Source organism: Lissotriton vulgaris, chromosome 2_2 (genome assembly GCF_964263255.1).
Source record: "Lissotriton vulgaris chromosome 2_2, aLisVul1.2, whole genome shotgun sequence".
NCBI classification, from domain to species: domain Eukaryota; kingdom Metazoa; phylum Chordata; class Amphibia; order Caudata; family Salamandridae; genus Lissotriton; species Lissotriton vulgaris.
Genome location: NC_141688.1, coordinates 310635354 through 310652113, shown reverse-complemented (window position 1 = coordinate 310652113; position 16760 = coordinate 310635354).

Genomic DNA, 16760 nt, shown 5'->3' with positions numbered 1-16760 from the left:
CTTCAGCTCTGCCAAACAAAATTATCTCAGTTTTACTCTTATTCAGTTGCAATTCATTTTGACCCATCCAGTTATCGATGTGGGTCATACATTTCTTGAACCTGATGATAGTGTCTGAGGGGTCAGGGCCAAAAGTTATCAGCAGTTGGGTATCATCGGCATATGATACAGTTTCAAAGCCATATAGTTTGATTATTTTGGCCAAAGGAGTCAGATACAGATTAAAGAGCATGGGACTCAAAATGGAGCCCTGCGGTACTCCAAAAGACACTGATCTACTGCATGCTGCCATAGGACCAAGGTGCACCGAGGCCGATCGGCCTTTCAAATAGTTCTTAAACCAGTCCAGGGCCTTCCCATGGACCCCCCTCTCCCAGAGCTGTTGTAAAAAAATGTCATGGGAAGTGGTGTCAAAAGCGCCGATAGGTCCAATAGCACCAAAATGGCTGATTCCTTCTTGTCAAGGCCCAGCCTGATGCTATCGATCATTTTGACTACCGCTGTCTCGGTGCTGTGCGCAGCCCGAAACCCTGATTGAGAGGGATCTAACAGACTCTGCCCTTCGAGATAGCAGGTTAGTTGTCTATTTACTAAGGCTTCAAGAACTTTCCCAAAGTAAGGCAGCAATGAGATCGGACGATAGTTAGCTAGTTCACTAGCATCTGGTGTAGGCTTCTTCAGAATAGGCCTGACAAGAGCTTTCTTCCACCTGGCAGGGACAATGGCTTGATGCAGAGAAAGATTGAAAATCTCAGCTAGCCTTGGAATCAGGGAGGGAGCCAGGATCTTAATCATTCAGGGAGGGAACGGATCTGTAGGAGATCCGGATTTGATTTTAACAATAACTTCCGTGACCTGCTCCCTAGTTACTGGCTGGAATTCAGTCAACAGGGCAGGTTGTGAATCACATCTGGTGGTTATCTGCAGATCGGTCCCATCCTCCGGCGGGAAGGATCGAAATATAGCCCTTATCTTATCGTCGAAAATGGAGGATAATTTATCAACCCACTCCTGAGAAGGAGGCACAGAGGATTGTATGGTTTCAGGGGTGGTGAACTCTTTCATAATTTTGTAGAGTTCTTTGCTTGAATTAGCAGTGTTATTAATCCTCCCATCTAGATACCTCTTTTTAGCCTCTTTGATGTTGTTTAAATATGCGCGGTGACTCTCTCTGTACCTGCCTAGGTCTCTGGCAGTTTTCATTTGCCTCCAGAGGCGCTCAGCCTTCCTATTAGCTAATTTTTGAGTTTTGAGATCTGCAGTAAACCAGGGCGATGGTTTGTTCTTCCTGTTAACTCTGGACAACGGCGCTATTTTATCCAAAGTGGTTGAACTTTCCTGTTCAAAGTTAGTGATCGCTCCCTCAATGTTGTTAGCATTCGGAGTGGCTACAATTTTGAAGTTATTAGCAAAAGAGACAGATGTAACTTTGCGCCAAGGTCTAGTCATGACGCTTTCGTTAACTGGTCTTATTCTCGGCTCCTTGGTAGGTAGACTGAATTGTATCAAACAATTTGTTGACTGTTTGTGATGTCTTATTTTCTTTTGCTGCCCCTCTGTTAAATGTTTTGGTGCCCCTTCCCCCGTACCCCCTAATCCTTCTGTATCCACGCCGCTGCCGCCCTGCAGCCCCACCCCCTCGCCCACCGATTCGCCGCCCCGCTTCTGCCTCCCAGCTGCTCCTCCCTCCCACATCCCCTTATATGGCAGCCGCTGCGCGGTAAAGGGAGCGACCCTTGACCCTGCTTGCAGGTTAGGCCGCTCCCCACGCCGCACAGCTCCGCCTGTGTGTGCCTGCCTCTGTGCCCGCTGCTGCCGCTCCGTAAGTTCGCTGCTTCCCACTTCCCTGAGTGTATTTTCTGCATTGAGCTATTTCCTCTGCGCTGACCCTGTTGACTGCTTTGTGCCGTTTCAATTACTTTGTTGCCCCTTTGTTGACTGTTTTTGTGCCGTTTTTATTACTTCTGCTGCCCCTTGCTGACTGCTTGTGCCGTTCTACTACATCTGCTGCCCCTTTGTTGACTGCTTGTGCCATCTTATTTACTTTTGCTGCCCCTCTGTTAACTGCTTTGGTGCCCCTTCCCCTGTTTCCCCTTTTCCTTCTGTAACCCGGCTGCTGCCTCGCTGTGGCCTCGCCCCCTCGCCCACCTATTCACCGCCCCGCTCCCACCTCCCAGCTGCTCCTCTCTACCACATCCCCTTATATGGGGGACGCTGCGCGGCCAAAGGAGTGCCTAAGGCAAGCCAGTCTGCACCCGTCAGCGCCTGGACCACGCCCAGCGCCAGAACCCCTGGCCCCCACGAACACCACTGCACCCATCTCCACTACGACTCCAGCACCCTCCACACACTCAACACTGGACAATCACGCACCTGCTGCCTGGCTGCCCCGAAGCACGCCCAAGGACCTTTCTCCTGCCGGAACTGTAGCTTCACCAGCATCCGGCTCACCAAACCACCAACCAAAGAACCCAACTACCTCAGATGCATCCTTCTCAACACCCGCTCTGCCCATAAACACACAGTTGAATTCTGGTACCTACTCGACTCCAATACCCCAGATGTCGCCTTCCTGACGGAGACCTGGCTGAACCCATCCTCGGCACCCGACATCGCCATATCCATCCTGGAAGGCTAAAAGATCACCCGCAAGCACCGCAACAACGGAGTAGGAGGAGGAATCGTCATCGTCCACAAGAACACTCTCAAAGTCTTGACAAACAGCGACGACACCCTCTGCACCGTCGAACACCTGCACTTCCAGATCCACACCGACCCCAACACCACCCTCAGAGGAACCCTCATCTACAGACCCCCTGGACCCCGACCACAGTTCAGCGACTCCATCGCTGACTTCGTCAGCACACATGCCTCCATGGACTACATCCTCCTTGGGGACCTGAACTTCCACCTCAAGAACAACCACGACTCCAACTCTTCCACCTTGATCGACAACATCGCCAACCTCGGACTCCGACAACTCGTCACAGCACCCACCCACTCTGCCGGCCACACGCTTGACCCCATCTTCTCCGCAAGCCCCACGTCTCCTACAACCACACCACCGAGCTCCACTGGACCAACCACCGCTGCATCCACTTCACCTTCTGGATACCCACCGCGCACCATTGCCCCCAACGGAGGCCTTGCCGCTGCTGGAGCAAAGTCACCGTAGACCAGCTATCCACCACCCTCGCCCGGAGCCCTCCCGCAGACCCGACTGACCCCGATACCGATGCCCGCAACCTCAGACAGTGGTTTGAGGACTGCGCCAACACCCTCGCACTGCTCAAGAAACCCTCCACCGGCCACAACAGCAAGAAAGCCAGCTGGTCCACTGAAGACCTCCAGGCCTCCTAGCAAACGTGCCGATAGCTAGGGAAGAACTGGCTCTGGGAACGAACACCAGAAAGCTATTCAGCCACAAGAACGCCACCCGCAGACACCACCACCTCATCTGATCCGCCAAAAGGGCCTCCTTCAAAGACCACCTAGACAACAACGCACACAACAGCAAAGAGCTCTTCAACATAGTGAAGGAACTCTCCAACCCCAGCTCCAACACCAACGACATACCACTGTCGCAAGACCTGTACCGCATGCTGGCCACCTTCTTCCACCGCAAGATCCCAGACATCCACAACAGCTTCAACGCCGTGACCACCCCGGCAACCACTGAGTCCTGCGCTCCCACAACCACCATCCGCACCAACTGCCTGCTCTCTTGGACCAACATCAACAATGACGATACCATCAAGATCATGAACACCGTCCACTCCGGATCCCCGTCAGACCCGTGCCCACACCCCATCTTCAACAAAGCCAGCACCACCATCGCACCCCATCTCTGGAAAACCATCAACATCTCCTTTGACACATCGACCTTCCTGGAGAGCTGGAAGCATGCCAAGATCAACGCCTTATTCAAAAACCCAAGGCAGACCCCAAGGACCTCAAGAACTTCCGACCCATCTCCCTGCTACCGTTCCCGGCGAAGGTCATCGAGAAGGCCATCAGCAAACAACTGACCAGCTTCCTCTAGGAGAACAGCATCCTGGATCAGTCCCAGTCTGGGTTCCGCAGCAACCACAGCACCAAAACTGCCCTCATCGCCGCCACCGATGACATCCAAACCCTGCTAGAGAACGGAGAAACCGCAGCCCTCATCCTCCTGGACCTGTCAACTGCCTTCGGCATGGTCTGCCACCTCACACTACGAACACGCCTCCACGATGCCGGAATCCAAGAGAAGGCCCTGGACTGGACCACCTCCTTCCTCTCTGGCAGAGCGTCCACCTACCCCCCTTCTGCTCCGAAGCCACCGAGATCCTCTGCGGCATACCCCAGGGATCATCCCTCAGCCCAACGCTGTTCAACATCTACATGGCACCACTCGCCCACATCGCATGACTGCATGACCTCAACATCATCTCTTACGCCGATGACACCCAGCTGATTCTCTCCCTCACCAAGGACCCCCACACCACCAAAACCAACCTCCACGGAGGAATTAAGGCCGTCGCCCATTGGATGAAGGAACAGCCGACTGAAACTAAACTCAGACAAGACGGAGGTCCTCATCCTCATCCTCGGATCCACCCCCTCGGCCTGGGATGAGTCCTGGTGGCTGACTGCACTAGGAACAGCTCCAACACCCACCGACCACGCACGCTACCTAGGGGTCATCCTCGACTCCACCCTCTCCATAACAAAGCAGATCAATACCATCTCTTCCTCGTGCTTCAACACCCTCTGCATGCTCCGCAGGATCTACAATTGGATCCCCACCGAAACAAGAAGGACGGTCACCCAGACCCTTGTCAGCAGCAGACTGGACTATGGAAACGCCCTCAATGCAGGAGCCTTGGCCACACTCCTGAAATGGCTCCAACGCATCCAGAACACCTCCGCACACCAGATCCTCAAAATCCCTCGCCACAGCCACATCACACCCCACCTGAGAGATCTGCACTGGGTTCCTATTGAAGAAGAGGATAACCTTCAAGCTCCTCAACCACGCATACAAGGCACTCCACAATAACGGACCAGCGTATCTCAACAGCCGACTCAGCTTCTACAACCCCACCCACCGGCACCGCTCCGCCAATCGTGCCCTCGCTGCTTTCCCCTGTATCTGAAGAGTGACTGCCGGCGGAAGATGATTCTCCCACCTCGCCGCCAAATCATGGAACACCCTTCCCATCCGCCTATGGCAGACCCAAGACCTGCAGACCTTCAGAAGACTCCTCAAGACCCAACTCTTCGAACAGTAGCAGCTTCCCCGCCCCTTAGCGCCTTGAGACCCTCACTGGTATGTAGTTCACTTTACAAATGCTATGATTGATTGATGATTGATTGATAGCCCCCTTGCCCCAGGCCCAAACCCCCTTACCTCTCCACGACAACCAGGCAGCTCTCCTGAGACGCGGTGCACGTCATAAAGAGGAAGCGGAAGGGTCACTCCGTTTCCTCTAAAGACGCCGATAACCTTCACCACCCTTACCACACATATTCCCTTACCATCAGTACCACACATATACCTTTACCATATATACCTTTATATAACATAATTTGTTGTAACGCATGCATGGTAAAGGCTATGCGTGGTAACAGCTGTGTTGTAATGGCTGTTTCCCATCAGGAGCAATTCCAGACCATATGGACGAAGTCGAAATCTACAAGAAAGCTTCCTGGCATCTAAGATTATCTGTGAGCACCATTATATTCAATCTATGTGGTGTAAGATACATCTGATGGACATAATTGAGTTATATGTATTGAAAACGGGTATTTCCAGAGATTTTATGTATATTTGTAAGAATATTGTCTCACTCTTTGGCACAGTGTTGTTTCCCTTTCATTGTTTTCCCATCTTATCTGAAATCATCGCGATGAGGCTCTTTAGAGCCAGGATATACATTTCTGCTCCCTCTGATGTGAGCATGACCTGTAGCAGCTCATGCCTCTGCAGTTCTTGTTTAGGAAGACCCAGAACCTGGTGCCAGCCCTACCACTGCCCCACTGCCCCAACTCCAAGAACCCTGTGTCCGGTAGCCCATTACCATCAAACATGCCCATCAGGCCCCTACCTTTCCCTTATACAAACAGGTTGGCAACCTAATACACAATATAGATACTGCATGAGCTGCCACAGTGCAAGCTTCACCTACATAAAGAATGGGTATGGCACAGCTGGCAGAAGCAGGAGGAGCGGCATATGGGTCTGTCATACGCAAAGAACAGGAAAGACACATGTATCAACACTGTAAGTGTAATTTCCTCAGAACAAGTAAAATGCAAGCATCACTAATACAAGCTTCATTTAATCTCAGAACAGGTATACATGCATCAGAAGCAGTGCAAGCTTCTTATCCCCTCAGAAAAGGCACACATGCATCAGAAGCAGTGCAGGCTTCTTATCCCTTCAGAACAGGTACACGTGCATCAGAAGCAGTGCAAGCTTCGTATCCCCTCAGAACAGGTACACGTGCAGCAGAAGCAGTGCAAGCTTCGTATCCCCTCAGAACAGGTACACGTGCAGCAGAAGCAGTGCAAGCTTCTTATCCCCTCAGAACAGGTACACATGCAGCAGAAGCAGTGCAAGCTTCGTATCCCCTCAGAACAGGTACACATGCATCAGAAGCAGGGCAAGCTTCTCTTCCCCGAACAACAGGTACACGTGCAGCAGAAGCCGTGCAAGCTTCGTATCCCCTCAGAACAGGTACATGTGCATCAGAGCAGTGCAAGCTTCGTATCCCCTCAGAACAGGTACACGTGCAGCAGAAGCAGTGCAAGCTTCTTATCCCCTCAGAACAGGTACACATGCATCAGAAGCAGGGCAAGCTTCTCTTCCCTGAACAACAGGTACACGTGCAGCAGAAGCAGTGCAAGCTTCTTATCCCCTCAGAACAGGTACACGTGCAGCAGAAGCAGTGCAAGCTACTTATCCCCTCAGAACAGGTACACGTGCAGTAGAAGCAGTGCAAGCTTCTTATCCCCTCAGAACAGGTACACATGCAGCAGAAGCAGTGCAAGCTTCGTATCCCCTCAAACAGGTACACGTGCAGCAGAAGCAGTGCAAGCTTCGTATCCCCTCAGAACAGGTACACATGCATCAGAAGCAGTGCAGGCTTCTTATCCCCTCAGAACAGGTACACATGCATCAGAAGCAGTGCAGGCTTCTTATCCCCTCAGAACAGCTACACATGCATCAGAAGCAGTGCAAGCTTCGTATCCCCTCAGAACAGCTACACATGCATCAGAAGCAGTGCAAGCTTCGTATCCCCTCAGAACAGGTACACATGCATCAGAAGCAGTGCAGGCTTCTTATCCCTTCAGAACAGGTACACGTGCATCAGAAGCAGTGCAAGCTTCGTATCCCCTCAGAACAGGTACACATGCATCAGAAGCGGGGCAAGCTTCTCTTCCCCGAACAACAGGTACACATGCATCAGAAGCAGTGCAAGCTTCTTATCCCCTCAGAACAGGTACACGTGCAGCAGAAGCAGTGCAAGCTTCTTATCCCCTCAGAACAGGTACACATGCAGCAGAAGCAGTGCAAGCTTCGTATCCCCTCAAACAGGTACACGTGCAGCAGAAGCAGTGCAAGCTTCGTATCCCCTCAGAACAGGTACACGTGCAGCAGAAGCAGTGCAAGCTTCTTATCCCCTCAGAACAGGTACACATGCAGCAGAAGCAGTGCAAGCTTCGTATCCCCTCAGAACAGGTACACATGCATCAGAAGCAGGGCAAGCTTCTCTTCCCCGAACAACAGGTACACGTGCAGCAGAAGCCGTGCAAGCTTCTCATCCCCTCAGAACAGGTACACATGCAGCAGAAGCAGTGCAAGCTTCGTATCCCCTCAGAACAGGTACACATGCATCAGAAGCAGTGCAAGCTTCGTATCCCCTCAGAACAGGTACACATGCAGCAGAAGCAGTGCAAGCTTCTTATCCCCTCAGAACAGGTACACATGCATCAGAAGCAGTGCAAGCTTCGTATCCCCTCAGAACAGGTACATGTGCATCAGAAGCAGTGCAGGCCTCTTATCCCCTCAGAACAGGTACACGTGCAGCAGAAGCAGTGCAAGCTTCTTATCCCCTCAGAACAGGTACACATGCATCAGAAGCAGTGCAAGCTTCGTATCCCCTCAGAACAGGTACATGTGCATCAGAAGCAGTGCAGGCCTCTTATCCCCTCAGAACAGGTACACGTGCATCAAAAGCAGTGCAAGCTTCGTATCCCCTCAGAACAGGTACACATGCATCAGAAGCCGTGCAAGCTTCTCTTCCCCTCAGAACAGGTACACGTGCAGCAAAAGCAGTGCAAGCTTCGTATACCCTCAGAACAGGTACACATGCATCAGAAGCAGGGCAAGCTTCTCTTCCCCGAACAACAGGTACACATGCATCAGAGCAGTGCAAGCTTCGTATCCCCTCAGAACAGGTACACGTGCAGCAGAAGCAGTGCAAGCTTCTTATCCCCTCAGAACAGGTACACATGCAGCAGAAGCAGTGCAAGCTTCGTATCCCCTCAGAACAGGTACACATGCATCAGAAGCAGGGCAAGCTTCTCTTCCCCGAACAACAGGTACACGTGCAGCAGAAGCCGTGCAAGCTTCTTATCCCCTCAGAACAGGTACACATGCAGCAGAAGCAGTGCAAGCTTCGTATCCCCTCAGAACAGGTACACATGCATCAGAAGCAGTGCAGGCCTCTTATCCCCTCAGAACAGGTACACGTGCAGCAGAAGCAGTGCAAGCTTCTTATCCCCTCAGAACAGGTACACATGCATCAGAGCAGTGCAAGCTTCGTATCCCCTCAGAACAGGTACACGTGCAGCAGAAGCAGTACAAGCTTCGTATCCCCTCAGAACAGGTACACATGCAGCAGAAGCCGTGCAAGCTTCTTATCCTCTCAGAACAGGTACACATGCAGCAGAAGCAGTGCAAGCTTCTTATCCCCTCAGAACAGGTACACATGCAGCAGAAGCAGTGCAAGCTTCGTATCCCCTCAGAACAGGTACACATGCATCAGAAGCAGTGCAAGCTTCTTATCCCCACAGAACAGGTACACATGCATCAGAAGCAGTGCAAGCTTCGTATCCCCTCAGAACAGGTACATGTGCATCAGAAGCAGTGCAGGCCTCTTATTCCCTCAGAACAGGTACACGTGCAGCAGAAGCAGTGCAAGCTTCTTATCCCCTCAGAACAGGTACACATGCATCAGAAGCAGTGCAAGCTTCGTATCCCCTCAGAACAGGTACATGTGCATCAGAAGCAGTGCAGGCCTCTTATTCCCTCAGAACAGGTACACGTGCAGCAGAAGCAGTGCAAGCTTCGTATCCCCTCAGAACAGGTACACGGGCAGCAGAAGCAGTGCAAGCTTCGTATCCCCTCAGAACAGGTACACGTGCAGCAGAAGCAGTGCAAGCTTCGTATCCCCTCAGAACAGGTACACATGCATCAGAAGCAGTGCAAGCTTCTTATCCCCTCAGAACAGGTACACATGCATCAGAAGCAGTGCAAGCTTCGTATCCCCTCAGAACAGGTACATGTGCATCAGAAGCAGTGCAAGCCTCTTATCCCCTCAGAACAGGTACACGTGCAGCAGAAGCAGTGCAAGCTTCTTATCCCCTCAGAACAGGTACACATGCATCAGAAGCAGTGCAAGCTTCGTATCCCCTCAGAACAGGTACATGTGCATCAGAAGCAGTGCAGGCCTCTTATCCCCTCAGAATAGGTACACATGCATCAGAAGCAGGGCAAGCTTCTCTTCCCCTCAGAACAGGTACACGTGCAGCAGAAGCAGTGCAAGCTTCGTATCCCCTCAGAACAGGTACACATGCATCAGAAGCAGGGCAAGCTTCTCTTCCCCGAACAACAGGTACACATGCATCAGAGCAGTGCAAGCTTCGTATCCCCTCAGAACAGGTACACGTGCAGCAGAAGCAGTGCAAGCTTCTTATCCCCTCAGAACAGGTGCACATGCAGCAGAAGCAGTGCAAGCTTCGTATCCCCTCAGAACAGGTACACATGCATCAGAAGCAGTGCAAGCTTCGTATCCCCTCAGAACAGGTACACATGCATCAGAAGCAGGGCAAGCTTCTCTTCCCCGAACAACAGGTACACGTGCAGAAGAAGCCGTGCAAGCTTCTTATCCCCTCAGAACAGGTACACATGCAGCAGAAGCAGTGCAAGCTTCGTATCCCCTCAGAACAGGTACACTTGCATCAGAAGCAGTGCAGGCCTCTTATCCCCTCAGAACAGGTACACGTGCAGCAGAAGCAGTGCAAGCTTCGTATCCCCTCAGAACAGGTACACATGCATCAGAAGCAGTGCAAGCTTCGTATCCCCTCAGAACAGGTACACATGCAGCAGAAGCAGTGCAAGCTTCGTATCCCCTCAGAACAGGTACACATGCATCAGAAGCAGGGCAAGCTTCTCTTCCCCGAACAACAGGTACACGTGCAGCAGAAGCCGTGCAAGCTTCTTATCCCCTCAGAACAGGTACACATGCAGCAGAAGCAGTGCAAGCTTCGTATCCCCTCAGAACAGGTGCACGTGCAGCAGAAGCAGTGCAAGCTTCTTATCCCCTCAGAACAGGTACACATGCAGCAGAAGCAGTGCAAGCTTCGTATCCCCTCAGAACAGGTACACATGCAGCAGAAGCAGTGCAAGCTTCGTATCCCCTCAGAACAGGTACACATGCATCAGAAGCAGGGCAAGCTTCTCTTCCCCGAACAACAGGTACACGTGCAGCAGAAGCCGTGCAAGCTTCTTATCTCCTCAGAACAGGTACACATGCAGCAGAAGCAGTGCAAGCTTCTTATCCCCTCAGAACAGGTACACATGCATCAGAAGCAGTGCAGGCCTCTTATCCCCTCAGAACAGGTACACGTGCAGCAGAAGCAGTGCAAGCTTCTTATCCCCTCAGAACAGGTACACATGCAGCAGAAGCAGGGCAAGCTTCGTATGCCCTCAGAACAGGTACACATGCAGCAGAAGCAGTGCAAGCTTCGTATCCCCTCAGAACAGGTACACATGCAGCAGAAGCAGTGCAAGCTTCGTATCCCCTCAGAACAGGTACACATGCATCAGAAGCAGGGCAAGCTTCTCTTCCCCGAACAACAGGTACACGTGCAGCAGAAGCCGAGCAAGCTTCGTATCCCCTCAGAACAGGTACACATGCAGCAGAAGCCGTGCAAGCTTCGTATCCCCTCAGAACAGGTATACGTGCATCAGAAGCAGTGCAGGCTTCTTATCCCCTCAGAACAGGTACACGTGCAGCAGAAGCAGTGCAAGCTTCGTATCCCCTCAGAACAGGTACACATGCAGCAGAAGCAGTGCAGGCTTCTTATCCCCTCAGAACAGGTACATGTGCAGCAGAAGCAGTGCAAGCTTCGTATCCCCTCAGAACAGGTACACATGCATCAGAAGCAGGGCAAGCTTCTTATCCCCTCAGAACAGGTACACATGCATCAGAAGCAGTGCAAGCTTCGTATCCCCTCAGAACAGGTACACATGCATCAGAAGCAGTGCAAGCTTCGTATGCCCTCAGAACAGGTACACATGCAGCAGAAGCAGTGCAAGCTTCGTATCCCCTCAGAACAGGTACACATGCAGCAGAAGCAGTGCAAGCTTCGTATCCCCTCAGAACAGGTACACATGCATCAGAAGCAGGGCAAGCTTCTCTTCCCCGAACAACAGGTACACGTGCAGCAGAAGCCGAGCAAGCTTCGTATCCCCTCAGAACAGGTACACATGCAGCAGAAGCCGTGCAAGCTTCGTATCCCCTCAGAACAGGTATACGTGCATCAGAAGCAGTGCAGGCTTCTTATCCCCTCAGAACAGGTACACGTGCAGCAGAAGCAGTGCAAGCTTCGTATCCCCTCAGAACAGGTACACATGCAGCAGAAGCAGTGCAGGCTTCTTATCCCCTCAGAACAGGTACACATGCAGCAGAAGCCATGCAAGCTTCTTATCCCCTCAGAACAGGTACACATGCAGCAGAAGCAGTGCAGGCTTCTTATCCCTTCAGAACAGGTACACATGCATCAGAAGCAGTGCAGGCTTCTTATCCCCTCAGAACAGGTACACGTGCAGCAGAAGCAGTGCAAGCTTCGTATCCCCTCAGAACAGGTACACATGCAGCAGAAGCCGTGCAAGCTTCTTATCCCCTCAGAACAGGTACACATGCAGCAGAAGCAGTGCAGGCTTCTTATCCCCTCAGAACAGGTACACATGCATCAGAAGCAGTGCAGGCTTCTTATCCCCTCAGAACAGGTACACGTGCAGCAGAAGCAGTGCAAGCTTCGTATCCCCTCAGAACAGGTACACATGCAGCAGAAGCCGTGCAAGCTTCTTATCCCCTCAGAACAGGTACACATGCAGCAGAAGCAGTGCAGGCTTCTTATCCCCTCAGAACAGGTACACGTGCATCAGAAGCAGTGCAGGCTTCTTATCCCCTCAGAACAGGTACACGTGCATCAGAAGCAGTGCAGGCTTCTTATCCCTTCAGAACAGGTACACATGCATCAGAAGCAGTGCAGGCTTCTTATCCCCTCAGAACAGGTACACGTGCAGCAGAAGCAGTGCAAGCTTCGTATCCCCTCAGAACAGGTACACATGCAGCAGAAGCAGTGCAAGCTTCGTATCCCCTCAGAACAGGTACACATGCATCAGAAGCAGGGCAAGCTTCTCTTCCCCGAACAACAGGTACACGTGCAGCATAAGCCGAGCAAGCTTCGTATCCCCTCAGAACAGGTACACATGCAGCAGAAGCCGTGCAAGCTTCGTATCCCCTCAGAACAGGTATACGTGCATCAGAAGCAGTGCAGGCTTCTTATCCCCTCAGAACAGGTACACGTGCAGCAGAAGCAGTGCAAGCTTCTTATCCCCTCAGAACAGGTACACATGCAGCAGAAGCAGTGCAGGCTTCTTATCCCCTCAGAACAGGTACACGTGCATCAGAAGCAGTGCAGGCTTCTTATCCCCTCAGAACAGGTACACGTGCAGCAGAAGCAGTGCAAGCTTCTTATCCCCTCAGAACAGGTACACATGCAGCAGAAGCAGTGCAAGCTTCGTATCCCCTCAGAACAGGTACACATGCATCAGAAGCAGGGCAAGCTTCTCTTCCCCGAACAACAGGTACACGTGCAGCAGAAGCCGTGCAAGCTTCGTATCCCCTCAGAACAGGTACACATGCAGCAGAAGCAGTGCAAGCTTCGTATCCCCTCAGAACAGGTACACATGCATCAGAAGCAGGGCAAGCTTCTCTTCCCCGAACAACAGGTACACATGCAGCAGAAGCCGTGCAAGCTTCGTATCCCCTCAGAACAGGTACACATGCAGCAGAAGCAGTGCAAGCTTCGTATCCCCTCAGAACAGGTACACATGCATCAGAAGCAGGGCAAGCTTCTCTTCCCCGAACAACAGGTACACGTGCAGCAGAAGCAGTGCAAGCTTCTTATCCCCTCAGAACAGGTACACATGCAGCAGAAGCAGTGCAAGCTTCGTATCCCCTCAGAACAGGTACACATGCATCAGAAGCAGTGCAGGCCTCTTATTCCCTCAGAACAGGTACACGTGCAGCAGAAGCAGTGCAAGCTTCTTATCCCCTCAGAACAGGTACACATGCAGCAGAAGCAGTGCAAGCTTCGTATCCCCTCAGAACAGGTACACGTGCAGCAGAAGCAGTGCAAGCTTCTTATCCCCTCAGAACAGGTACACATGCAGCAGAAGCAGTGCAAGCTTCGTATCCCCTCAGAACAGGTACACATGCAGCAGAAGCAGTGCAAGCTTCGTAACCCCTCAGAACAGGTACACATGCATCAGAAGCAGGGCAAGCTTCTCTTCCCCGAACAACAGGTACACGTGCAGCAGAAGCCGTGCAAGCTTCTTATCCCCTCAGAACAGGTACACATGCAGCAGAAGCAGTGCAAGCTTCGTATCCCCTCAGAACAGGTACATATGTATCAGAAGCAGTGCAGGCCTCTTATCCCCTCAGAACAAGTACACATGCAGCAGAAGCAGTGCAAGCTTCGTATCCCCTCATAACAGGTACACATGCAGCAAAAGCAGTGCAAGCTTCGTATCCCCTCAGAACAGGTACACATGCATCAGAAGCAGGGCAAGCTTCTCTTCCCCGAACAACAGGTACACGTGCAGCAGAAGCCGTGCAAGCTTCGTATCCCCTCAGAACAGGTACACATGCAGCAGAAGCCGTGCAAGCTTCGTATCCCCTCAGAACAGGTATACGTGCAGCAGAAGCAGTGCAGGCCTCTTATCCCCTCAGAACAGGTACACATGCAGCAGAAGCAGTGCAAGCTTCGTATCCCCTCAGAACAGGTACACATGCAGCAGAAGCAGTGCAAGCTTCGTATCCCCTCAGAACAGGTACACATGCATCAGAAGCAGGGCAAGCTTCTCTTCCCCGAACAACAGGTACACGTGCAGCAGAAGCCGTGCAAGCTTCGTATCCCCTCAGAACAGGTACACATGCAGCAGAAGCCGTGCAAGCTTCGTATCCCCTCAGAACAGGTATACGTGCATCAGAAGCAGTGCAGGCTTCTTATCCCCTCAGAACAGGTACACGTGCAGCAGAAGCAGTGCAAGCTTCTTATCCCCTCAGAACAGGTACACATGCAGCAGAAGCAGTGCAAGCTTCGTATCCCCTCAGAACAGGTACACATGCATCAGAAGCAGTGCAGGCTTCTTATCCCCTCAGAACAGGTACACGTGCATCAGAAGCAGTGCAGGCTTCTTATCCCCTCAGAACAGGTACACATGCAGCAGAAGCAGTGCAAGCTTCGTATCCCCTCAGAACAGGTACACATGCATCAGAAGCAGGGCAAGCTTCTCTTCCCTGAACAACAGGTACACGTGCAGCAGAAGCAGTGCAAGCTTCTTATCCCCTCAGAACAGGTACACGTGCAGCAGAAGCAGTGCAAGCTTCTTATCCCCTCAGAACAGGTACACGTGCAGCAGAAGCAGTGCAAGCTTCTTATCCCCTCAGAACAGGTACACATGCAGCAGAAGCAGTGCAAGCTTCGTATCCCCTCAAACAGGTACACGTGCAGCAGAAGCAGTGCAAGCTTCGTATCCCCTCAGAACAGGTACACGTGCAGCAGAAGCAGTGCAAGCTTCTTATCCCCTCAGAACAGGTACACATGCAGCAGAAGCAGTGCAAGCTTCGTATCCCCTCAGAACAGGTACACATGCATCAGAAGCAGGGCAAGCTTCTCTTCCCCGAACAACAGGTACACGTGCAGCAGAAGCCGTGCAAGCTTCTTATCCCCTCAGAACAGGTAGACATGCAGCAGAAGCAGTGCAAGCTTCGTATCCCCTCAGAACAGGTACACATGCATCAGAAGCAGTGCAAGCTTCGTATCCCCTCAGAACAGGTACACATGCAGCAGAAGCAGTGCAAGCTTCTTATCCCCTCAGAACAGGTACACATGCATCAGAAGCAGTGCAAGCTTCGTATCCCCTCAGAACAGGTACATGTGCATCAGAAGCAGTGCAGGCCTCTTATCCCCTCAGAACAGGTACACGTGCAGCAGAAGCAGTGCAAGCTTCTTATCCCCTCAGAACAGGAACACATGCATCAGAAGCAGTGCAAGCTTCGTATCCCCTCAGAACAGGTACATGTGCATCAGAAGCAGTGCAGGCCTCTTATCCCCTCAGAACAGGTACACATGCATCAGAAGCCGTGCAAGCTTCTCTTCCCCTCAGAACAGGTACACGTGCAGCAAAAGCAGTGCAAGCTTCGTATCCCCTCAGAACAGGTACACATGCATCAGAAGCAGGGCAAGCTTCTCTTCCCCGAACAACAGGTACACATGCATCAGAGCAGTGCATGCTTCGTATCCCCTCAGAACAGGTACACGTGCAGCAGAAGCAGTGCAAGCTTCTTATCCCCTCAGAACATGTACACATGCAGCAGAAGCAGTGCAAGCTTCGTATCCCCTCAGAACAGGTACACATGCATCAGAAGCAGGGCAAGCTTCTCTTCCCCGAACAACAGGTACACGTGCAGCAGAAGCCGTGCAAGCTTCTTATCCCCTCAGAACAGGTACACATGCAGCAGAAGCAGTGCAAGCTTCGTATCCCCTCAGAACAGGTACACATGCATCAGAAGCAGTGCAGGCCTCTTATCCCCTCAGAACAGGTACACGTGCAGCAGAAGCAGTGCAAGCTTCTTATCCCCTCAGAACAGGTACACATGCATCAGAGCAGTGCAAGCTTCGTATCCCCTCAGAACAGGTACACGTGCAGCAGAAGCAGTGCAAGCTTCGTATCCCCTCAGAACAGGTACACATGCAGCAGAAGCCGTGCAAGCTTCTTATCCCCTCAGAACAGGTACACATGCAGCAGAAGCAGTGCAAGCTTCTTATCCCCTCAGAACAGGTACACATGCAGCAGAAGCAGTGCAAGCTTCGTATCCCCTCAGAACAGGTACACATGCATCAGAAGCAGTGCAAGCTTCTTATCCCCACAGAACAGGTACACATGCATCAGAAGCAGTGCAAGCTTCGTATCCCCTCAGAACAGGTACATGTGCATCAGAAGCAGTGCAGGCCTCTTATTCCCTCAGAACAGGTACACGTGCAGCAGAAGCAGTGCAAGCTTCTTATCCCCTCAGAACAGGTACACATGCATCAGAAGCAGTGCAAGCTTCGTATCCCATCGGAACAGGTACATGTGCATCAGAAGCAGTGCAGGCCTCTTATCCCCTCAGAACAGGTACACATGCATCAGA